Source organism: Dromiciops gliroides, chromosome 3 (genome assembly GCF_019393635.1).
Source record: "Dromiciops gliroides isolate mDroGli1 chromosome 3, mDroGli1.pri, whole genome shotgun sequence".
Taxonomy (NCBI): Eukaryota; Metazoa; Chordata; class Mammalia; order Microbiotheria; family Microbiotheriidae; genus Dromiciops; species Dromiciops gliroides.
In genome coordinates, this window is record NC_057863.1 from 19,108,991 (window position 1) to 19,134,801 (window position 25,811).

Genomic DNA, 25,811 nt, shown 5'->3' on the forward strand with positions numbered 1-25,811 from the left:
CTGAGCATTTTGCTATACTATATCATTGTGACTTTGATGTGTGTATATAGTGTCTCCAAAATGTAGCCCGGTAGAAAATGCACGCATTCCAATATATCTCATAGTTCATTTCTCTTTTCTTTAAAGTTCTTACTGACCCCAGATGAATCAGATTTAAGTGGCCACACTGACTATTCTGGCTCCATAGGTAGATTTAGATATAAAATTTTATATAAATAATTTTAACTGCCCTTATTTTGTACTTAGTATCATACTGTGTGTACTGAAGTATTCTTCCTTCCCTTTTCCAGTCTAGTAATAGGTATTAGTTGGACAAGTTAGTGATTAATCAAACACCAGGTAATTCTAACTGCTCTTACCTGATAAGAATACATTTAGTGTTGATTGAACAGCCTGGCTCTGGGACTTCTTAGAGTTAATAGCTTGTCTTAAGGGAAAGATTGATGGTCAGAACAATCAACTCCATACTTTTTCCAAATGTGTAAATCCAAACCTACTCAAAAATATATTTAAAACATAATTCACCTATAGCCGTATGTTACTTATATTGATATAAAATTATGTACATATTTGTGACCACAATTTTTAAATTTGTGAATTTGAAAGTCATCAAATTTCCATCCAACATTTCCCTGGAGCCCTATAGAACATTAGAGTCGAGTCATACCACCTTATTTCCTTTTAATGCATTATCACTTATGATACTTTCATGTCTGTCAATGGGCTTTTATCACAATCCAGGTTCAGCAGAGATAAGCAGTTCTTTATAATGAATACAGGCAAAAATAGATGTACTGCTTTAATGGACCAACTCTGAACATCTTGGAAACCGGATGGATACATAAAAATAGCACAAAAGAAGAAAACAGTCTACGTTGGAGAGGCTGTGGAAAGACAGGCACATTGATACAGTGTAGGTAGAGCTGTTATTAACTGGCCCAAACGTTCTGGAAAATCATTTGGAATTATGCTAAGCAAGTGATTCATCTCCACACCCTTTGACCCAGAAATGCCACTGCTCAACATATGCCCGAGGGGAGTCAGAGACAAAAAGAAAAATCCCACATGCACCTAAGTATTTAATAAAACTCTGTGGTAGCTACTAAAGTAGGGACAAAACTGACCCCATCCACTGAGGAATGTTGTGTTAATGGATGGAATTTGGCCAGCCTTTAAGAAAGAATATGTATGAAAAATCTAGGGAAGCTTGGGAAGACTTCTATAAACTGATAACCAGTGAGGTAAGCAGAATCAGGAAAATTCTATACACAGTGATTACAGCAACAAAAGAGCAACAACCAGTGAAACTCAGTGTTCTATAATTATAAAAACCACTCTCTTGTCATAGAGTAGAAAAAAGATCCTTTCCTCCCTTCTGGGCAGTGGTGGAAGGAATGGAGGTGAACCATTGCATAGACAGGCAGATGCAAGTGATATGGGGATTAGTTTTTGCTAACAGCTTTTCTCTCTCTTTTAAAATTCTTGATTATAATATGTATTATGTATAATATTACATAGTACATTAGACAAATACTCAGTGAATAGGGGAGAGGAAGGAATATATTTGGAAATTATGGTAATAAAAATAGCATTAAAATCTTTAAAAGAGGAATATCAGACAAAAAAGTCATTTTCAGAATGCCATAATAAATCATAACATGCAAAATTAAAAAGGCAGTATTCTTTCACTTTGGGTTTGATATTCCTTAATGAAAATAAAATTATTTTATCAATTTTCAACATTATTTTTCCATTTGGAACAGACCATTCCCACTAGGACAGGGCTCCCCCATTACTTCTACTAGTAAACAGTAGTTTACTTTTTTAAAATTAAGCAAGGAGTATTATTTTGCTTAACAATTCTCATGGTAAAACTTCACATCTTGTTTTTAACCATTTATTATCAAAGAAGTTGACCTGTTTGGCTAGAGCCATATTCAACTGCATGAGGTCATGCAGCATAGCTGTAATAACTTAAAGTGCTTTACGCAGTGATAAGGAAATATATTAAAATGCTCTCAAGATCATTAGTTATTGCCTAAGGTCATGCTTTTATGGTCATTTCATTTTATTGCTACTGGGTGTAGTGACTCTAACCTGAACTTAAATCAAGTCTTTTAAGCAGAGCACACTGAATATTTTAAAGAACCTTTATTTGTATTTTAATCCATATAAAGACAAGTTGAATATCCTAATTACTTCCAGGTATTTGAGGGGAAAGAAGAATCTATTGTGTCGTCTCTTTAGTTTTTCCTGTGGCTGCCTTCATAAGTGCTTATTATTTGGATTATGCCTTAAATTTGAAAAGAAATGTTCCAAACATGAGTGTGAATTTCCCATTTTTATGGATGTACATTATTCCTCTGACTTAATTTTATTATGATTTAAATTTCAAGTCCTTTCCATATTCTTCAATAAATAACCAGTTTTTAACTAAATGTGAGCAAATCACTCTAACTCCCCTCCCCTTTGTGTCCTTTGTGAGCAGTAGTTGCTTCATTAGTCTGTCTCAACCACCTGGTGTTGAGTTTTGAGTCTCTAGAGACAATCTCAGCATCTGGCATTAGCTGTGATCTCTGTGTATGTGTGTTTAATCTTTTTATTGACATTTTATAAGAAAAAAGAATGTGAAACAAATTAAGGAAAGTGTAAAGAACAATCAAAAGTAGAGCTACAGTGCATATGAGTCACATGATTTCTTGTGCTAATGATAAAAAAGTCCAAAGATCAACAGATTACAGTGTTTAAGAGCTCAAATTCATTTATTTTAGCACTTATTGGTTCACATAGCATATATTTTCCTCTTACTGTGAAAGAGTGTTGGTTGAACTACAGCTCAAGTCAAATTTGGGCCATCTTTCATAAGAAATTAGTTACTTTTCAGTCTGATATTAAGCAGACTATTGAGGAGCTTTTTAGTATCTATATTGGCTAGATAACATCATTGATTTTGGAGTGATTAGTGACAGTAAAACAGGAAGAGGAATTGTTATCCCATTAACCTCATGAAAGATAAGGGAGTTGGATTTTAGAACTAAGGGATAGTGAGATAATTTGAGAAATAGAGTCTGTTTCCTTATCATAGAATAGACTAAAGGACATTATCTAATATGTTCTGAAAAAAACTAAAAGACAGTTATTGGATAACTGAACCTGAACCTAGTTAGTCATAATGGGGACAGTAGTATCAGCTCATGGTCATTTGAAATTCAGAGTGTTCACCACCATTCCTCCATTGTGAAAGTTAAGCTGATGGATATCTATTTACTCACATAGTCAAATAAAGATGGAAAAATTGAGTCCATCCTAGTAAAAACAGATTTAAATTATAGTAATCCCATAGCTACCTTTGATATTTAAAGCGACCAAAGCATTTGGAGGTAGGAAACCTGAGTCACATGTCTGCTATGATCAGATTGTAGGATTTAAAGCTAGAAGAGACCTCTGAAGGCATCTCATCCAATACCCACCTACCCTAAAGGCCAGAGACATTCAGGTCTTCTGGCTGAAGCTCCATTGCTCTTTCTACTGTTATACCCTGTGGCCCGTTGGGTGAGTCACTCCACTTTTCTGGCTATCAGTTTCCTCACCTGTTGAGAGAGAGAGAGAGAGAGAGAGAGAGAGAGAGAGAGAGAGAGAGAAGATGATAATTAGGTCCCCCTTTTTAGCTTGGAATTCCATACTATGATCTTCTCATTCTACCACCTGCCCCACCCCCAACAAATGAAAGTAGAGAAATGTCATTTATTTGTTGGTATGTTTTTGTTAATAATTTATCCTGTCATAATGTTCCACATCTTCTTCATTTAGGAGAACAATTTGTCAGACAAGGTAGAGCTGTTTTGTGTGTCTAATTGGTTTAGAATTTATATGGTAGCCAGACACACTAGATGATCTTAACTGTCTATATGTGGTGTGGGACAATGTTGGGGTCCAAATAATAGATCTGTAGGTGACAGGAGAGAATTTTCCACTTGGAGCCAACAAAATGGAGACTGCCTGTAATTTTAATCTGCTGGTTTGCTGAGTGACCCTGATTAGTGTTCACATTATCCACATACACCTCAAAGTGGGCAGCCCATTAGAAGCGTTGTTTCTGTAACTTCATGGGACAGAGATTAACAGCAGCATGATACACTAATCAGATGTAACTGATTCACCAAATGTCATTTTAGCAGTTTAAGTCAGACCACACTAGTAATTTTTTCTCAAGTTCATTCATTATTCTCATCAGTGAGATCAACCATGCTACCTTTTATAAAACTTTGCCCTCTCTATCTCTGGCCCTCTCTGCCTGCTATCATGAAGTCATCTAAATTGAGTAATTTTGTCATTGTTTTCCCACTTTGTTTATTTTCTTTAACAGGTTTCCCATTGTAAGTTGTCCATCAAAAAAATTGCCCAAAAGGAAGATTTCTGAAGGGAATAAAGAAAATACAATAGCTGAAGTGACACTTGGTACCGAAACCTCTACTGCCCATTAAATACTGCTTTTCAATTTAGCAGTTGTAAAAATGAGAAGTGTCCTTAATATAGGACTCTATTGATCAGAAATGGCGCACAATGGCTGGGCCTGTGCAAGGTTATAAACTCCATCTGGCTTCTACACCCAGATAACCAAGCTGTTCTCACATTGCCCTGGCCCATGAACACTTTGTCTTTCCCCTCCTACCCAGGTATCTGAAATATCAGTATGAAGAGGAGCCAGGCAGGGATTTTAATTTATTCCAGTTAATCTTTCATTTGCGGATTCTCTTCTCAGAAGCCAGTCAAGGTCACAGACAGAGGTAAAATAGAAGTGCTGAAGGTAGTCAGGAGTCCTGCTTTAGATTCTAGCTCTAACACTTAACTAGCCAGATAATCCCAGGCAAGTTTCTTAACCTCTTCAAGCCTCAGTTTGCTCATTTGTAAAAAATGAATATAATCATACTATGTGTTTTTCTAGGGTTAGTATAAGTATTAATTTGTTAACCTTTAAGCATCATAGAAATGTTATTATTTTGTGTTCAGTGACAATTCATATAATTTAACATATGTAGTTTTGTTAGGCATCTTCTTCACTGACTGTTGCTATGGAAAGAAAACTTACTTATTTGACAGGGTTCCGATCAATAAAAAGATTTCTTTTGTCCATAGTTACAAGTCAAGGAAAGCAGAAGTCTTGATGGGTGCATAGAGAAGGCAGCCATTTCCTACAGGAACATGGAGTAGACAGAAAAGCCAGGGTCCTTCTGGGTTGTCAGACAATTTGCAGCTGCCCTTAGGGACAATTTGTTGTGTTCCAGGAGAAAACGATAGAAACTTCCCAATCTGCCATTCACTGACCTGCGGGGTCCAAGACAAAGTAGGTTCCGTGTCTTTTGGTCAACCTTCTCCATTTTCTGAGGTGAAGGAAATCCAAACAAAGGGGTTCCCTGTGACTGCCCATTTACACTGAAATGGAGGCTTGTTCTAAAATGACATTACTCATATCCAGAAAGGGAAAGCTTAGCCCCCCACTCCTGGCTTTTTCAGTAGTTGAGGCATGAGGGGATGGGGGCTGCACTAGGGTAGGGGGAGTGTCAGAGGAGAGAAGGGGCCATATTGGAGAGATGTTGCAGAGTGAAACCAATAGGTCTTGGCAATAGATTGTCTATGGGGACTAGGGTCGGGGGTAGAGGATAAGGAAGATGGGGGAGAACCAAGGATGACACCTAGGTTTTGAGCATGAGCGATTAGGGAGAGGGTATTGTCTTCTATACTCATAGGGAAGTGGGAGATAGGGGGACTTGGGGGGAAGGATCATGAGTTCAGTTTTGGACGCGCTGAGATTATGGTGTCTATTGGACATCCAGTTTGAGATGTCTGAAAAGCAGTTGGAGATATGAGGGAAAAGGCCCAGACATAGTATTTTGGAGTCAGTAGGAAAAGAGGCAGCAGACAGGGAAAGATTGAAAATAAGTGAGAGTGGGGCCGACGGAGGGGATCAATATGGTGGGAGGAGGGCCTCTGGGTATGTACCTTAGAAGTTTGGACATTAAACTTTGAAGTCCAAGAGAGCAGAACACTTGCCATAGCTAAACTTTGGGGGTGCTTTATATCATAGGAAGCACTTCATAAATTTTACTTCATCCACCTGCATTTTTTTTTCAGCTTTCATTAAGTCCATATATGGATCTTTAGTCTCTTGATTTCTTTCGTCCTTTAGTTAGGTCATTGGAGTTTTACTGATATAGGTGTGTGAATTGTACCCTTCGTTCTCCGTTGTCAAATGAAGCTTTATTTTTATTCCTTATCAGGCCGTCATTTCTTTATTGTCCTATTCTCTCTCCTTAAAGCTGTCATTAATTCAGATCACAGAACACAGAATGTTAGAGCTCAGAAGGACCTTAACAATTACTTAGGCCTCCCCTCTCATTTATTCAGCGGAGGACATTGAAGTCTCCTGTGTAAGGACTGTGTAGGAAAGAGGACAAAGAACCAGGCCTGGGTGGGAGTGAAGAGCCAGGAGAAGTGGTGCCAAGCCCTTGGTGGGAGCCTGCAGTGTCACTGCATCGTGGTGGTCCTTCCAGGCACTGAGACTCTTACTAGAGGAGCAGATTCTGATGACAGTGCAGAGGAACAGTCCGCAGAGGTAGTCTGTGGGATTTTATGTTAATTCACTGTACTCAGTGGTCCCTGACCTGACTCCAGGGGTTTTATAATAGTGTACACCTTCATTTATCTTCAGCACAGTCAGGGCATTAAGGGAAACAGATTGAAGTAAAGTGAAGCTTGTTAAATCCCTTTTAACAAATGCCTTAAGAAGTCCTCATTTCTTCATCACCTGCTGAGTTAAAGCGATAGGTCATTGTTCCCACTCGGTGATCTTGGAGAGACTCAGGTTGGGGGATGGGACGAAGTTTCATTCTCTTTGAATGAAACCGCTTTCATCAGGGACGAAGTCCTATTTTGAGGTTTGGACGGCTTTCTTTTTCCCCTCTTTGACCCAGCCTACATTCTTTTGTCTATATAACTTTGTAGATTTGCTCCAGAAACACCGGTCTGCTTCTGGAGAGTAAATGGGCACTGCTTCGTGCTTGGATCGCCAGAGCCAGGTGTGTGAGCAAGCAAATAACATACTTGTTTAAGCAACCAAATGATAGTCTTGTTTAACCCTTGGAGGCACAGATAGCAAAACCCAGACCCTTTGGAGAGCTTTGCGAACATAATAAAAACCATAGTACTCAAGAGGTTATAAAAACTCTCCTCTAGCTGAGCTGAAATATTTCCATCTCCTCAAAGAGCATGTTTGTGGGTATGGAAGCAGCGTGAGCAATAATTGCTCATATTTGCAGAGAGCTTTAAGCTCTTGAAAGACCTTCCTTCACAGTCCTGGGAAGTATTCCCCAGCTGTCACCGGTTGCCTCGTCCCCATTTTGCTTGTGAGGAACCTGCTTTTGAAAGAAGCAGAGTGACTGGGCCAAAGACCCGACTTGGCATCGAAGCCAGAATTGGGAGGCAGTCTGTCTTTCCTCCAAATGTAGCGCTGTTCTTCTATACTGTACTACCTGTACTGTGTCCAGTATTTTGATGTATTCACATGTACCTGCACTTCATCTACACAAAACTGATAAACATTCAAATTTCTTAAAGAATGAACCCCTCTCACCTTCTTTGTGGCCCATTTCTCTGCCAGTAAATATGTCCATCATCATTTACATCCTAAAGGAATAAATATTAAACCGAAATGGAAATTGGTTATCTATTCTTCTGCCTGATCCATGTCAGGACCTTAGTGTCTCTTATGGGGAATTGATAATGTCATTGGTCTTCGTTAGTATCAAATTATTGAAGATGACATAGTTTACGGGGATTTCTATGGAGGACACACATGTGACTGATAAGAATATAATCCATGCCCCATAAAAATTCTTTTAACACGTAAGGACCACCTTTCTGAGGATCTGAAACGAATGTTTTATCTGTAGGGAGAATAGACAAGGAAGTTGTGAGCTTCACTGACATGAGACTTACTATGTTTATTCATTAAGTTTTCATTCAAAGTCTGAGGTTTGTCCTTCAGATTTCCATTAATTTAGACTCTTTGGTCTTTTGAGGTTTTCATTTGTCAAAATTGTTAGCTCTTGGGTATTAGTAACACAAACATTGATGTGTAGCTTTGGCCTGTTAGCTATCAATTGAAATCAGAAAATCAATAAACTTAATAGCTGTTCATTACACAGTTGATGCATTTGCAGGGCTACATTGAATACCGTCAGTGAATAATCAATTCAGTCAAAAACTATTACCAGATCACCGCTAGAAACTTGGATAATACACTAGTTTATTTACGGTTGTGTATAGCTTCTTCAGCACTGCTTTACAAGGCAGGCGCTTGCCTTGTAGGACTTGACACAGGTTGTAGCATGCAGCCCCTTACATTGAATCAGGTACTAGGTGTGACAGCACTTGCCAAGTGGGTTTGGAAGAAAGCTCAGTAAATAAACACTGCAACTACACTGACAGCATTCAGTCCACTTCCCCAAAATTTAAGGTCTCTCACTGGGCCAGTAAGTAGGGGACTGCAGCCCTGGGTGATGGGCCTCTTGGGCAGCAGTGAATGCATCCACCAGCCCTTCCCCTCAGCTTCACTCCTCCTGCCCTGGGAACAGGCTCCCCAATGTAGGCATGGCTGTGCCCACAGCTGCAGAAACAGCACACCTTCAAGGTCTGCAGATAGTCATAGATGCAAAGAGATGACCTTTTCCCAGAAAAATAGTGACACTCCCACCTTCCTGACACAAGAAGTGAAGACTTTCCCCCTCATAGAAAGATAATTGTATGCTGCTCCATGTGTTACCTGATTTGTTCCTCGCAACAGCCCGACATGTTATTATCCCCCTTATAGAGGTGAGGAAATTGAAACACAGAGAAGTTAAATTACTTGCCCCCAGACCTACAGCTAATCTCCAAAGGTGTAATCTGAACCCAAGTCTCTCCTGACACCAAATCCACCACTGTCTTCACACCACCAAGCTGCCTCTCTTGAACAGAAAGGATTCAAAGAATGGCTGTGTTTCCAAACAAGAGATAGGAATTAAAACTTTTATTTTTTATAAACATTCTGAGAATGTTTACCTCTTTGTAAAATTGTTCCTCAAAGCAACGACAAACCTGAAGGATTTGTCAGTTCCCCATGCCCCTAGTTAGGTGTTAGAGTTCTTAAAACTTCTCTTTCTGCAGTCTTCTTTAGCCCATAATGCCCCCTTCCTCATTCTTCTGAATATCGTCACAGTCTTGGTGTCTCTCTTTCTGATCTGTGTCCTTGTATACTTGTATTACGATTTTTGTGTCTCTTTTGAATGTTTCTATTCTCCTCTCTGTCTTCCTCTATTCTCAACACCTCCCTCAAATGACCCTAATAATAATAATTTCCAACATTATAGTTTAAAGTCTCTGTGTGATTGTATCCTTTATTCAAGGGACTTTTCTGTTTCTGGCTCTTAATTTGAAGATCAGGTGAATGAAACATTTTTAAGTGGATCAGCCTAGAGCTACAAGGCTTCTGAATATTCCTCAAGCTTTGGAGCCTCTTGCACTTCTTATCCCCAGACCTTATTTTTCAGCATTTCTCTCCTTTCTCCAGCCATCCTTGCACTATAGATAAAAAGGACCTGTTGGCTTCATTTAGAGGAGCCTGGCTAGTCTCTCAAACCTCTCTGTCTCTCCCAAGGGATGTCTCGGGTGCTTCAGATGAAATATCTTCCGAGTTTCATGGTGATCACTGCCAGGGGAGATCATCACCGTGTGTCTCAGATAAGCTGTGTTGGGTTCCACCAACTCCCTCGTTTGCCTCTCCAAGAAAACCTGTCAGCCATTCCTTCTGTTCAGTGGCAGCCTCCCTCTGACCTCTGGTTTCCCTGACAGTGAGAATGCCACCATTGACATAACCCACCTTTCCTGGCAGGACGGTGGCTCGTTGGATTTCACACCTAAGTAATAATAGTTCAGCTCATGTTTATAGAAAGTTTTCAGATTCAGTGATTCTTAACACACTTTGCCAGAATCATTGAAGATGTGTTGGGGAAACACGGAACTGAAGACTTGGGGAGTTTTTATTCTTTTCATTGCCTTGACCAAAGAATTCTCCACCTGCCTGCCCACCTGTTTGTAATGAGCCTCTCTGCCCTGAGCCAAGCTGGACAGAGAAATCAGCTGCTTGGAAAATATTCAAAGCCTTTCCAGCTTGATAAAACTGACTAGAATGTGCCTTCCACTAGCAGAGCCTTCAGACCCCAGGGTCACCAAACAAAGTCTGGCTAAAGTACTTTCTGGGAGAGTCAAGCAGAGGATCTGGTGGAACTGACGGTAGTATGTAGCCAAATGCGGTTTTTTCCGGGACCCGTGGCCATCTCACCTTGGACTGCTCCCAGTGCACCATTATGAAGGTGTTTGACGTTTGTTCCTGGCATCTGAAACATGACATGAAGAGATTGAGAAGTTCTGATGGGTTGGTCAAGTTCCTCTGAATGAAGCCAACAGATACAGTGAAGAATGTACAATTACATCCTGCTGAAAGAGACCTCAAGCTACTAAATAATTAGGTTTTTAAACACCCTTCTTGAAATATTTCTTGCCTACTTTAGTAATTCTACATCCTTAGTCTACTTTAGTTCAAATTCAATTCAAAAATCTATTAAGCACTTACTTATATGCAAGATTCTGTGTAGTCTAGGAGAGACACAAATAGGAGTCAGTGGTCCAGTCTCTGATGTCAGTAGGAGACACAAATAAGTAGAATTACTGTTTACTGGGGCGGGGATTAGTGGGGGTTACATGTATATAGTACATGATTTAGTACAAGGTAGAGCATGACCACAAAGGAAGATTCAGACAAAGTGCTCTAGGGAAAACTTGACAAGGAAGAGAACACTTTTAGTTGGGGAAATTAGGGAACACTTCACAGAAAAAGTGGTGCCTGTGCTGACTCCTTAAAAAAAAAGAAAAGGAATTTCAGTAAATATTATTTATTCAATCAGCAAGCATGTATTAAGTGCCTTCTATGTGCTGTGCTAAACTCTGGGGATACAAAGAAATGTGAAAGACTATCTGCTCTCAAGAAACTCATTCTAAGGAGAGACAACATGCAAACAACTATGTGCCCCCAAAAGATGTATTCAGGATATATTAGAAATAGTTCCCAGAGAAAGGCTCTCACATGCTACAGCATGCACAAAGGCTGGAGATAGTAGGACAAGATCTGGGAAGAGCTAGTCCTTTAACACATCAAATACATGAAGTAACATGAAATAGAATTGCGAAAATTAATGGGAGCCAGATTGTGGAAGCTTGGCATTCACAGAAGGGATTTCTGGGAGAGCAGACAAAGGCCTTGAGTCCATGGCATATGACAGTTGGTTTAATGACCTAGGGGTGTTTAACCTGGAGAAGAGAGATTCAGGGAAGATGATCATTCTTTTTAGAGTATTTGAAGTGCCAGTGGGAAAAGAGGCATTCGACTTGTTCTATTTGGACAGAACCAGGAGCAATGGGTAGATGTCACCCAGATGGAAATTAAGGTTTGACTTGGGAGAAAACTTCTAACACTGCCTTGGGAGAGAGCAGATTCCAAACCCCCTAACTACTTTATTAGAGTCACTCTTCAACAAAAACATGGGAAAATGGAAAACAGTATGATAGAAATTAATTTTAGACCAGCATCTCACACCATATATTACAGTAAGCTTCCTGTAGACACATGATTTAAATACAAAAGGTTATGCAATAAATGAATTAGAAGAGTAGAGAAGAAGAAACCTTTCAAAGCTATGGATAGAGGAAGAATCCTTGAGTAAAAAGGAATTAAAGGAGTAGCTAGGTGGCACAGTGGATAGAGCACCGGCCCTGGAGTCAGGAGGACCTGAGTTCAAATCCGGCCTCAGACACTTAACACTTAACACTTAACTAGCTGTGTGACCCTGGGCAAGTCATTTAACCCCAATTGCCTCACTTTTATTTAAAAAAAAAAAAAAGGAATTAAAGGTACCACAGAAGATAAAAACAATTCTGATTACTTAAAACTGAAAAGCTTCTAAACATATAAATTTAATGCAGGTAAAATTAGAAGGGAGACAGTTCACTTGGAAAAAACCTTTAGCAAGTTTCTTCAATAAAGGTCTGGTATCCATGTATAGGGAATTGATTCAAACATATAAAAATAATAGCTAAATGATCAAAATATGTGAACAGGCAGTTCTCAAGGGAAGAAACAAAAGCTCTCAATAGCCACATCCAAAACAATGCTCCAAATTACTAATAATTATGGAATGAAAATTCAAACAATTCTGGGGTTCCCTCTTCACATTTATCAAACTGGCAAAGATAAAAAAGGAAAATTGAGAGACTTGTGGAAAAGAGCCACAAGTGTACTACTGTTGATAGATACTACTTAGCCACAGAGATCAAAGAAAGAGGAAAAAGTCCTCTATTTACAAAACTATTTAACACAGCACTTTTAATGGTAACAATAAGCTGAGGAATAGGGAAATACCTATCAATTAGAGGAATGCCTTAACAAATTTTAGTATATCAGTCAACACCTATTTATTACGGACTTACTATGTGCCAGGAACTGTGCTGAGCAGCCCTTAAAGAAGCTCATATTCTGAGGGGAGGGAAATAGATGAAAATAACTAACTATCTACAAAATGTAAAGAGCAAATACAATCAAATTACGGGCGATATCTGTTAAGCACTTTTCAGACCTTAAAACAGTCTTCTTATGCCTTACTTCCTACCATGTGCTCTTTGATCCCATGACACTGGACTCCTGACTGTCTCTCAGCTCTGGACATTTTCTCTGACTGTCCCAGAGGCCTGGAATGTTCTCCTTCCTCCACTCCAGCTACTGACTCCTGGCTTCAAAGCCTGACTAAAATCCCCTCCCAACCCTTCTTCATTCTAGGGCCTTCCCTCTGTTGATCGCTTTCTGTTTATCTTGTATGTATATGTTGTCCTTCCCATTAAACTGTAAGCTCCTTGAGAGCAGAGCTGCCTTTTGCCTCTTTGTATCCCCAGCACTTGGCACAGAGCTTGGCGTGTAGTAGGCGCTCAGTGAATAAATACTGACTGATTGGTGTAAATTGAGCTGTTACTAGGAGGGTCACTCCAGAGTGGGAAGTCCTGGCAGCTCGGTGTCTGGGGAAAGACTCCTGAAGAAGGCAGAATTTCAGCTAAATGTCATGGAATGTTTCTGTGCTGTAAGAAATGAAAAAAGGGATGAATTCAGGGAAGCGCAGGAAGATTTGTAAGAACCGATGCAGGATGAAATGAGCAGGTCTCAGAGAATAGTCCATACAGTAACTACACAGTCAAGAGAAATGTCTTTGAAAGACTTAAGAACTCTGACCAAAGCATTGACTGACCACCTTTAGCCACTACCACCCCCCCCATGACAGAGAAATAGTAAACTTGAGGCACCAAATGAGATGTGCATTATTGGACATGAGTAACTTGTGGATTTGTTTTGCACAATGGAGCATATTGGACACAAGAGAGGTGGTTGTGGTTATTCTGTTGTTTTCAGTTCTGTCCAACTCTCTGTGACCCCATTTAGGGTTTTCTTGGCAGAGATCCTGGAGGGGGTTGCCATTTCCTTCTTGAGCTGATTTTACAGATGAGGAACTGAGGCAAACAGGGGGAAGTGACTTGCCCAGGGTCTCACAGCTAGCTAGTATCTGAGGACAGATTTGAACTCAGGTTTTCCTGACTCCAGGCCTGGCACTCTGTGTACTATGGTGCCACCTAGCTGCCCTAATCTAACTGACCCATCATTAGTTAATGAGCAGGTCAATTTTTTAAAAGAAAAGCATTATTCTAAACTTTTTTTTTAATTACCAAAAGATATACTAGCAGAATTATCTTTCTTAAGATCAAAGCCTTTGATGGAGGATTAATAATTTAATAGTAAACATTCTGAAGTATTAAGGTTGTTTAGTAGGATGCAATTAGGGGGCCACAGTTTTATGGTGACATTCACTGTCTGAGCTCTGTGTGTGTGTCTGTGGAGAGGGAGGGAAGGGAGAAGAGGAACAGAAGCGAGGGCTCCGTCAGACCGCCCTCTCACCCTGGCATGTCCCTCAGGTACGGTTATCCATCCTGTTGGTAAGCTCCTCCCTGGCTGGTCCTTTGGGGAGGGGCCCACACCAGCTGTGTTTCATTCCCCTTACTCCATTCTACTTCTGACCGTGCAGATGTGCTTGTCATGTCTCCGCTTCCTTATCATAGATCCTTCTGCACTTCTCCAGATCCCTTCTCCCATGAGTGACTTCCTCTCAAGATCTCTATGTTGAAGATAAGTCCAGGTCAGCCATGCCTCCAACTCCCTAGACATCTCCACCATGTCCTTCCTCCACCCACCTCACCCCAAACCGAAGCTTAGGGAGTTCAAATGATTTGGCGAAGATCAACACGAACCCAGCAGAACTGGATTCTGAACCCACATGCTCTGACTTCATATCCAGGTGCTTTTCATCACCACCCCAGACCGCATATCATAACATGTATCTACCCCACTGGACCTCATTCTCTGCCAAGCTGATATGGGACCCCTACGAAATTATTTAGATAAGGGGCTAAGAAGGGGTCAGCTAGGTGGCACAGTAGATAAAGTGCTCAACCTGGAGTCAAGAAGACTCATCTTTCTGAGTTCAAATCTGGCCTCAGGCTAGCTGTGTGACCCTTGGCAAAGTCACTTTACCCTTATTGCCTCAGTTTCCTCCTCTGTAAAATGAGCTCGAGAAGGAAATGGCAAACCCCTCCAGGTTCTCTGCCAAGAAAACACCAAATGGGGTCACAGAGAGTCAGACACAAGTAAAGAACAAGCAGTTTTACCCGACTGTCGGAGGGATCCATGACACACACGACAAAGGTTAAGAACCCCTGGCCTAGGAGGCTGATGGTAAAATACAGATCCTTAGATTTGGTCTCTGGCTTAGTTGGTCTGTGAGCCCAGATTTTGTTTTCATAGTTTGTCAGTAACTTTTTGCAAGAAAAGTATGGGAACTGAAGGGCATCTTGCCCTATAAGAATGGGCCTGAGCCTTCTGAACAAAGGCCTTGCCAATGGCAGGCAAGTGGACAAAAGATACTCTGCTGGAAACTGAAGTTGGCCATGACGTGTATAGCCTGTTTACACCTGGCTGTCACTTTGGAATCTTTTGTAAAAGAATGGGGGAGGGGGAATAGAGAGGGAGGGAGCCGGGCAGCACGCACAAGAAAAGGTGCATAGGAAATGAGCTCTCTGGAGTGAACACAGAGCAAAAAAATGAGAACATCAAAGCCACAGGCAAGTTGTTTGCCCCAAAACCGTGTGATAATTGTTCCTCTGCAAACCAGTTTTAAAGTTTTATTGTCATTCTTTTCCCTGCAGAAGGGGCATGTCTTTCTAGCTTTAACAATCTGGGTACATTGGAGGGAGGGGGATTGACATTAACTTTTAAGTAATGCCTTTGAAAAGTTAGCAGAACCGATCCACATTTCTGTAGCATTTAAAGTTTCCAAAGTGTGCTTCCCTCTACCCTGTGAAATAGGGAATTCAAAGATTATTCTCATTCTGTGGGAATATCTGACTCTTCCTCATGTGCCTCAAGAGAAGACTTACACTCAACAGCTGTTCATAAAACTTGTCAGGGGACGGAGTGCAGTGGAAGGGGGCTGGCCAGCTGGGTGCAGCACTTTGAGGTTTGCAGAGCATTTGCCGTGCCTTCATTCCTGAGAGGCGGGCACAGAGTGGTACTGTGGGTGACATCCACATCAGCCTTTAGAGTTCAAAGAGTGCTTTATGGAGGTTTTCTTAGTCACACCTCCTGCTTGCTCCACAGTCAGTGCTAGAAGCACTGTAATCCCCCTATTACAGGGCGGGAAACTGAGGCTCACAAATGTCACAAGGAGTGTCAAAGACAGCATTCGATTTATCTCTCTCCTGATTCCAGGACCAGTACGATCTGAAGCTGGATCAGAAACCAGCACAGGTGTAGCTACAACTGAAGTAGAGAGAAGAAGGGAAACCATTCTGCCAAGCTGTTGAAGGCCAGCAAGCAATAAGCCTGTCGAGTTAGGCAAATGGCTCTTTATTCATGGAATATTTCTGATGACATTTTCTGTTATGGTGCCCTTGAAAGTGCAGGCCTATGCAAGATTAGCAGTAATCCATAGAAGCCAACAGGCGTCCATGTGCAGATCTCCTGTTGACACAACTTGACCTTCTCTACCCTTCCCTCAGTACTCTTCCCTGGGCGGGAGAGAGGCTCAGGCCTCAGCCTACCGTTGATTGAAAGTCAGAGCAGTCCTGGTGAAGTGATGCCTGGACCAAGAGCAAGCACTTGTTCTCGTGACCATGTGCCACTTCTCTAACCCTCGCCTGCTGGTTCACATCTGGCTGCCCTCCTTAAGGGCCACAGGATCCCAGGACCCTAGATTCAGAGCAAGAAGGGGCCTGAGACCTCATGTGGCCAGAGAAAAAACTTAACACCGATAGGTTAGTACTTAACCAGCAGCACACAAGGGACATGGCAAGTGCTCTGCAAACCTCAAAGTGCTGCACCCAGCTGGCCAGCTCCCCTTCCACTGGGCAAAGGTCATCAGGGCCAAGAGGAAGCACAAGTCGTCTGACCCAAGCTCTGTACCCTTTCCATTGAGTGGCTTCCTACTTTATTCTCTTCATGTTCATCATTTGAGTATGAAATAAAATGTTAGGGTTTAAAAAAAACTTCCTGGTCCTCTTACTGATTTTTTTTTTTTAGTGAGGCAATTGGGGTTAAGTGACTTGCCCAGAGTCACACAGCTAGTAAGTGTTAAGTGTCTGAGGCCGGATTTGAACTCAGGTCCTCCTGACTCCAGGGCCAATACTCTATCCACTGCGCCACCTAGCTGCCCCCCTGTTACTAATATATTAATATGAGATTATCTACCAAAGGTTAGAGGTTCTCGGTGATATTCTTAGTGTAAAGCCTCCATTGTATCAGCCTCAATTGTCCAAAATAATTCCCTGCAAAGGCCTGCGTATTTTCAGCTGATTCCTGGGTGGTGGGTGGTATTTTTTCAGGTATTATAATTTCCCTTTCCCGGGGCAGCTAGGTGGTACAGTGGATAGAGCACCGGCCCTGGAGTCAGGAGTACCTGAGTTCAAATCCGGCCTCAGACACTTAACACTTACTAGTTGTGTGACCCTGGGCAAGTCACTTAACCCCAATTGCCTCACTAAAAATAAATTAATTAATTAATTTAATTTAATTTAAAAAAATAATTTCCCTTTCCCCATTTTATTTCCTTTCCCTTGATCCTACTGATCCTGTTGGTGTTTTTTTTTTTAGTTCGTTCTTGTTAAAATAAGTCTTGTTCTGTTTTGAGGGAGGCTGCCGGTTTCCTTCCTTGCCCCAATATTGCGGCGAGCCGCTTAGCTAGCACTCCCCAATTAAAAATTGGTCCCCATAGGCCTCAGAAGCGTGTGTGAAGGGAGTGTGGGATGGGATAGATGCCTCCATATTCTGTCAAGAATTGTGGTAGTCCTGCACCAAGAGGACTTATTGGACCATTTGAAAGGCAGCATATTATAACGAATGGGGCATCTGAAGCCACAAGACCAGGCTTCAGAGCCTTTCTTTGTGCCCTGACGACCCTTATGACCTTGGGCAAGTCACTGTGTGTCTGGACCTAAGCTTCCTTAGTAAAATGACCGTTCTGGGGCTCAGTAAGCTCTAAGATCCACCCTAACTCCAAAGCTGTGATCCCGGATGCGTAAGAACAGCAGAAGTGGCAACAGTAGGCGGTGCTGGGGCAGGAGCAGCGGCAGTACTAATTCACGTTTAAGGTTTGCAAATAAAGTAAATGAGACGCTAAGGAATCAGCATCTCCAAGTCATTTGTTGAGCTTATTGAATTGCTGTAACTTGGAGAACGTGCCCCGAACCTTCCTAGATCCTAGGAATCCCTCCAAGATTGCTTCCTCCTTTGGACTGCCGCCCAGTGTGCTCCCTTCTCCCTTCCTGTCATAGGAAGCACCCAAGTGAAGTCGCCAAGCCACACCTGCAAAGGAAACAAATGGAGCTTGGCCGTCTTCAGTGACTTGTGATCTAGTCTAACCTCTCTGTTTTGAACATGAAACTGAGGCCCAGAGAGGAGGTGACCGGCCTGAGGCTTCCAGGTAGAAAGTGGCAGAGCCCACATCTGAACTTGGGCACTCAGAAGCCAGATTCAGGGCGCTCGGCCCCTGCAGTCTGGCCCTTTATTTATAGAGCGCTACATGAGTCTCACAGCACTGATACATGTGATAAACTCAGACTTTGGGGGCTAGGCCAGATCCTTGGAAGTTAATTTAATTTTTTGTTGAAAAGTATTTTCAAGCCTGGCTCTCACATTTTAACAGTGGTTTCCCTTTCTTAAATTTTGGTATGGTACCTAAAGACCGAATGCATGTGAAAGCCAAAAAAATCTCTAATATCGTATTTTTAATTTTAAATTTTTTTCTTGAAATTGAATTTATATTACATGATGCTATTTGTGATCAAAGCCCAAGCCTAGACAAAAAGTCTATACCACATTTATTCACTAATGTTTTTATTTTAATTTTTTAACTGCAGATTTAAAAAGCACTTGGGAAAATTTTCGTGCCTTAACAGAAAAGAAAATTTCTTCATGAAGGAAAATTCCTGTTGGAAGATATACTTTTCTGAACAAAGACATTATGTAGAATAGAGATTTAGATGGGGAAGGCTATCTGGATTCTTAGTGAAGCATCTGGTCCTTTGTTGTTTGCCTACAAATACAAAGGATTTCCAGAGAGATTCAGCGTATTTTAAAGGAATTTTGATTCCATTTTAATCCTGGCAAACTTGAAAAATATAAATCTGTCTTTATTGTTCATAGCCACTACAGAGTTTTGTGTTTATAAAACACTTTGATGATTGAGTGTTTTATAAAAATCCCAAGTGTTCAAAGGGCATAACTAGTAAAATTTGAATAAACCTACAGTAGAATGAATCCTATGTATGGAACAACTTTCATTCATGTAGCCTATTAGTAATCGACATCTATATCATGAAGTACATAAGAGGACTGGTTGTTGTTGTTGTTGTTGTTGTGTTTTAGTCATGTCTGACTCTTCATGACCTCAACTGGGGTTTTCTTGGCAAAGATGGGTTTGCCATTTTCTTCTCCAGTTCATTTTACAGATGAAGGAACCTGAGGTAACCTGGATAAAGTGACTTGTCCAGGGTCACACAGCTACAAAGTGTCTGAGGCCAAATTTGAACTCTGGTCTTCCTGACTCCAGGCCTGTTACTCTATCCACTGCAGTGCCACCTAGCTGCCCCAAGAGGACTAGTAAGACATAGAAAATCGAGTTGAGGTGAAAAGGTATCTTATTTAGCTTTTGTTTGTTCTTTTCAAAGGACCACAAAAGAAGACTAAAAATATTTTTAGTTGGTAGGTGTGATGTATGAGTACCATACCTAGGGTACTTCTAGTATTGATGCCTTTGTAATCTGCCTCATTGGAGCTTTCTGGTAATCATTAGGACAGCTGTATTCTCTAAACCAAACTGTCTAATCAGACACATCCAGGTATTAATTCATGTAATTAAGGCTAGTGATTTGAGTCTTGATAAATGTGTTATGATCTAGAACTCCCTCTCCCAGAGTGGGGCTTCCACTTTAGAATTCTACAGAGGGCTGTCTTTCTCAAGGAGTCCTGTTTTACGTTTCCATTCTCTTATCACTGAAAGAAAGGAGGATGAAGTTCCACGCTTTCTGAGTGAGGTCTATTGCTGCTTTAAAAGTTATTTTATTGGGGTAGCTAGATTGGCGCAGTGGATAAAGCACTGGCCCTGGATTCAGGAGTACCTGAGTTCAAATCCGGCCTCAGACACTTGACACTTACTAGCTATGTGACCTTGGGCAAGTCACTTAACCCCAGTTGCCCCACAAAAACAAAAACAAACAAAAGTTATTTTATTTTTAGGGAGATTGACCTCAACCCTCTCATCCAGTGGACTTCTCGCTCTTCCTTCTCTGTCCTTCCTGCTATAATAATTTTCCCCAACATCAGCCTGACTCAACTTAGAGCTGGTTCAGATTGAGCAAGGAGTTTGCTTATTTCCTTACATTACTGCTCTGCACACATCATCTACATTTTTTAAAATGTCAAACTTGTAATATTTATTAATTTTCTTTATGATCTCAAATAAAGTACACCTTTCATATTGTATCTTTAGTTTGGTCCTGAAAGATATTCCTGCAATCTCCCATCATCTCAATAATTCAGAAATATGCTTAATGACCAGTGATGTCCCTTTCAAATCTAAAATTCTCTTTTTAAAGCATATCTCTATTAAGGGAGTGTGCTCTATATCTAGGTTCAGCTCCAGTACAGAATTTATGTGAGGACATAGACAAGACATCACATAAGATAAGGTATGGGGAGTTTGTGATCTGCATCATTAAAAGAAGTACCCACGGAAATGTGATCCTAGATCCATGGAAGATTGATAGTTGGCGATGATACAGAACTTTGAGGTTTGCAAAGTGACTTTCATACATTATACATATAGATGTACAGAAATGTTGATACAAAATCAGGATATTCGTGATCTGTAAAGGTAATTGAAAGGGCAAAGATAAAAATATATTATCATGCATCAGATTTTTAATTCTGATTTCTGGAGATATAGAATTCTCCACCCTTTGATAACTTTGAACCTCATAGCCAAGGTTTTTACCCAAGGGGCAATAGGATCTATAGATGGAGCCTCTCTCCTTAGGTTTTATAACTCATCTGGACTTGAGTAATCCTGAAAGCAGAGTCATCACATAAGCACCTTCCAAATATGCTTAGGGTGGCCGCTTTCCCTGCCTTTAGAAGTCAGGTGGCCCACCGAATCAAATCAGGAAAAGCCATTTCTCTTGCAAATGAAAGTTAAATAAGGACAACCTTGTCACAAAAGGCAGCATGAGGCAAGAGTGGCCCATTTTACATTGCCTCCAATTTGGAAGTTTAAATCAGTGCTTCTAGGCCTTTTCTGATGACACCTTCTGTGACTGTGGATTGGAATGGAAAAACATTATTAAGTATACACTGTATGTCAAGCACTGGGCCAAGTGATAGGAATACAGGCAGAAAAACAAGACTCCAGGTTCCGCCTTTGACTCCCCAGACTTTCTCCACTTTGCTTTGCCTCTTCATCCTGAAAGTTTACTCTGCCTCCGGGGCCCCTTCCTCTTACTGGTCAGCTCCTTCCAGCATCTTCGCTTCTGACATTATGGACGTAACCCACCATGGCCCTCCATGGGTATCTTTTCCCTCTCCCTTGACCTCCTTTTTAACCTTCTTTTTGATGTTTTCTCCCATTGGAATAGAAGCTCCTTGAGGGCAGGGGCTGCCTTGGTTGATGCCTCTATTTGTATTCCCAGCATTAACAAAGTGCCCAGCACACGGTGAGGACTTAAAGGACTTCTTGACTTGACATTCTAATTAAGTGGCCTGATGCCACTAAGGGAGCCCGGCCCCAGAGCAGAGGAAATGGCCCAGTGAGGGTCTGCAGCTTATAGCAGCCAGGCAGATGTTAGGATTTACCAGGCTTGTGGTCGGTGACTCACTGCAGATCCAGGTGAGGAGAAGCAGCCTCGTCCCTCACCAATAACTGTTGGGAACAGGGTCATGACCCCGTATGGGGTCACATAACTGAATGTAGGGGTCGTGAAAAATCTGGCAGTAAATGTTTGATTTGTATCCCTCTTTTATATACCTACATACCCGGGGTCATGTAAAAATGTATTGGGCAAAAAAGGGCAAAAAGTGGAAAAAGTTTAAGAAGGCCTAGCCTATGGCAACTCAAAAGAGGGATGCCAATCAGCCAAACCTTTCTCTAGCTACTACGTGATCATAATAGAACTAGTCTCAAAAAGGGGCTGGGGTATTCATTGAATAATACAAGAGAGAAGCAAAAAAGGCTTTTCTTCCTCTTCCACTTAAAAACCTTGGTGGGTATGTGGGGAGAGCGGGTAGCTGCTAGTGCCTTTTCTTTTCAGGTTACCTAATGTCTCTTCTCTCTGTACCTCAGAAGTACCTTGTTATTTCCTCCCACCCTGACTCCCCAAAGCATGTGTGCTTCTTGAGGTCATGGACTATTTGGGGTTGGTTTTTTCCTGTGCTTAGCACAGTGTGTGGCTCTTAGTAAGCACTTAATAAAGGCTTGTTGACTGATTGAAAGCCCAGGGTCATGGGCTTAGCAAATGTCAGAACCAGAATCCTTGCCCGCTCTTTCTGCCAGACCATACTTCTTTATGTAGAAGTACTCCAGGACTATTCGGATGTCCACAGTAAGCATACTGTTGCATGGTTTCTCTGATATTATTTAATGTTACATTGTAGAAGAAGAATTAGCACAACTTTCTTTTGTATGGACAGATGCATGAGAAAATAACAGTCCAAGCTAAAGAAGTGAGGTTATTTTTAATTTAACTCAAACTGCTGCCTTATAAGTATCTTTATTACATCAATCCTTGGAAATGTTTTTAAATTATGAAGATATTTTGCCATCTTCATTTTTGTAAAAAACAGGAATATAATACAAAGTTCTTTATATTTTGATCATAAGAACACTTGCTATTTTAAATGGGTTTGAATCAACACTAGATGAATAGGTGAGATTTTATTTCTGTCCTTACCTGCATATTGTATTGGAAATGTTTTGATGTGTGTACATATCTACTACAGACATATATGCCAAAAATTTTAAATACATATGCAGCTATGGGTGTTCGTGGTGTATAAAGGTTATTGGGGATACAAAGATATAAAAGATAGAAGAACCCAGTAATTGCCTTTAAGATCAGAGCACAAAGCATTACTTTGGATTTTACAAGGCCAGCCAGCAACAAAAGAGCAGTAATTTATGAGCTCAGCGTAAAAGAATAGCATAATTGCATTAAAAATTAATGCTAATGAACACTAAAATGGGGAAGGTGGTTATGATGAAAGTTTGTATTCATCTTCCCTGGGTTGAATGATGGCTAGTGGCTTGATTAATGGCTTAATTTCTATCAATTAGCGGGGGAAAATCTCCTGCGAGACAAGGGTAAATTGAGCATTGAATTACATATCTTGCTTTTGTGTGCTGAGAAAAAAGAGCTGCATATCTCTGATATTAGCCACAGTGACAAATGTGGTGTGCCCTGCAGTGTCTGCATTAGCTCTCCTGACAGGCTAGTTGTGTGTGGTTATGGGGTGTTTGGAGATGGCTGGCAGACAGCGTTCCCTGCTAGTGCCTTAGAAACATACTACTCTTCCATCTATAGAATTTTAATTAGAGTCAACAAGAATGCCAGAATTAAAATGGACAGCTAACAGCAACAGCAGAATCTCTATTCTGCCCTCTTAATGGGGCGCGGCTCAAGCCAGATTCCTTTATTCTGTCTGTTAAAAGAAGAAAAACACCCACAGCTTTAAACGACTTGTTCTTTCTTACCCCTTTATTAGCTTAGACTTAATAACCGATATTTGTTATCATTATCTCTAGCTTAGACAGAGCAAGCCTATGGGACTGAGATGTTTGGAGGCCATGTGATGGTAAACAGATTCAGATTTTACCCAAAAGTTAGTTGTGATGTGACAGAATTTGAGATATACAGAGAAAGCATAATACACATCCGTCCATTTAGTTTTGTCATTAAATTTCCCTTTCTGACTTTTCTGGGGAAAATGACAATATATTCTTCTGTAATTGGTAGCCTTTGATTCTGAAGCAACCACTTCCTTAGAGGAAAAAGAGAGGTTATTCTTAAAACCTCCTTTAAGAATAAAGCACAAACAAACCCAAACTGACGTGTTTCCAGAGCCCAGTAGCTTCGGACTTTCTGAGCAAGACTGGGGGAAAGAAGCAGCAAAGGAGGAAAGGAACGAGTGAGAGTTCTGGTTTGGTCTCGGCCACATCCAGAACAGTGTTCGTGGGCTTTTGTTCATGCAATACACAAGCTATGCCGGAAAATAGGTAATTCTCATTTCCAAGTGATTGATCCTTACAAAGACTAAGTGTTTCTAGGCTTAATGATGTCCAGATTGTCTAGTAATTATGCATTTAAAACCCTTTGTGGAAACTTTGTGTAAGTGGAGTATACATCGTCCTTTGAAAAGTTTTCCAAAATAGGGACTGGCCGGGGCCTACTCAGAATCCAAAAGAGCGTGACAGACTGTCAGTCTTCTACTCAACTTTATACAGGTGTAGCTTAAATGCAGACGAAATGGTTAGAGAGCATAAAAGGGAAAATAGGATCTATTATTTAACCTAGTAGTAAGCAGCCACTTGGTAGATAGAGAATGAGGCTGAACTAGAATTTAGGTTAACCACTCCAAAAAACGTTGTTGGTGATTCTTCTAGTGAATAAAAGCCACAATTATAAAAATAAATATTATAAATCTAAATACTTAGGAATAATCACCATATCAAGACTGAAGGAAAGGAATGAAACCTTGGCTTGGAACTCAAATTCAAAAATCTTGTAGCCTCTTTCAACCCTTACCTCTTCTCTCCCTCACTGCCTCCCCCCCACACACAATCAGTTCCCAAGCCTTGTCAGTTCTTTGTCTCCAGCATCACTAACATTCACCCTATTTTTCCTACTTGAGGAGCTGCTGAGCCTTTTTCTTAGAACCTCTTCACATAAATAACTGCCAGAATGGCATTGCTAACCCACAGATCTGACCAGTCACTCCCTAGCTTCAGATCCTCGGTGTCCCTTCACTGCCAACAGCATAAAATGCACACTGCTTAGTTCAGCATTGAAAGGCTTCAGTTTCTTTATCCATAAAATGGGAACACAAGGGCTGTAGGCCCTCCCTCAAATAAGCTCATGTAAGCAAAGTCTTTCACAGACCTTAAAGGCTCAATTTATAAATGTTGGTTACCTTTGTCACCGTCCTCACTATCATTATCTGAGTCTAACCTACCTTTCCAGCCAACCTCACATTCCGCCCGTATGCAGACTGGACTCCAAATAAATTATTCCAACCTGACCTTTCCCACCACTCTGCTTCCATCCACACAGACCATGCTCCAGGCTCACGAGGTGCCTCCCCCTCTCCCCCCACCCTCGGCCCAACAACTGCAGTCTCTCTGTCCCATTTCCTGTTTCCCTAGATCTCTGTCAGGGTCCCTCCTTCATTCCTGTCGCCTTCTACTTTACTGTGTCTATGCTGCATCCCCGTTACACAGAGACCATGGAATCCCCGTGGGCAGAGGTTGCATCCCTTTTTGTCTTTGTGTCTCCAGAATGTAGCAGTGTCCGCACACAGAAAGACCTTGGTAAATGTTTGTTACATGTGATGAAACTACACTTACTATCATTTACTTCCAAAAAACCTACCTGGCCCTTTTAAATACTTTTATTATAAAATTTCTGTAACTCGGCCCATTCAAAAGAAATCCAGGGGGCAGCGAGATGGCGCAGTGGATAGAGCACCGGCCCTGGAGTCAGGAGTACCTGAGTTCAAATCCGGCCTCAGACACTTAACACTTACTAGCTGTGTGACCCTGGGCAAGTCACTTAACCCCAATTGCCTCACTAAAAAAAAAAAAAAAAAAAAGAAATCCAGACGTTGGTTATCAATCACAGTTTTCTGTGTACCTCCAGATGCTGCACTAGAATAAAATGGTGAAAACATCACTTTCCCCACCTGAAGTCAAAATACATTGTCCATAGAGGTCAGAAGTTGGATTGTTTCATCAGCTAGCCATTGGAAAACAATAAGTTATCAGTTGTTATCAATCCAGTGATAGATATCAATTCCCCCATTCTGCATA

General features: G+C 41.1%; 1 protein-coding gene across 3 annotated transcripts in view; it reads left to right on the top strand.

The window, feature by feature from the left end:
* Nucleotides 1–25,811, top strand: part of RSRC1 (arginine and serine rich coiled-coil 1) — a 409,907-nt gene that overhangs the window by 368,855 nt on the left and 15,241 nt on the right. The window lies entirely within an intron of this gene.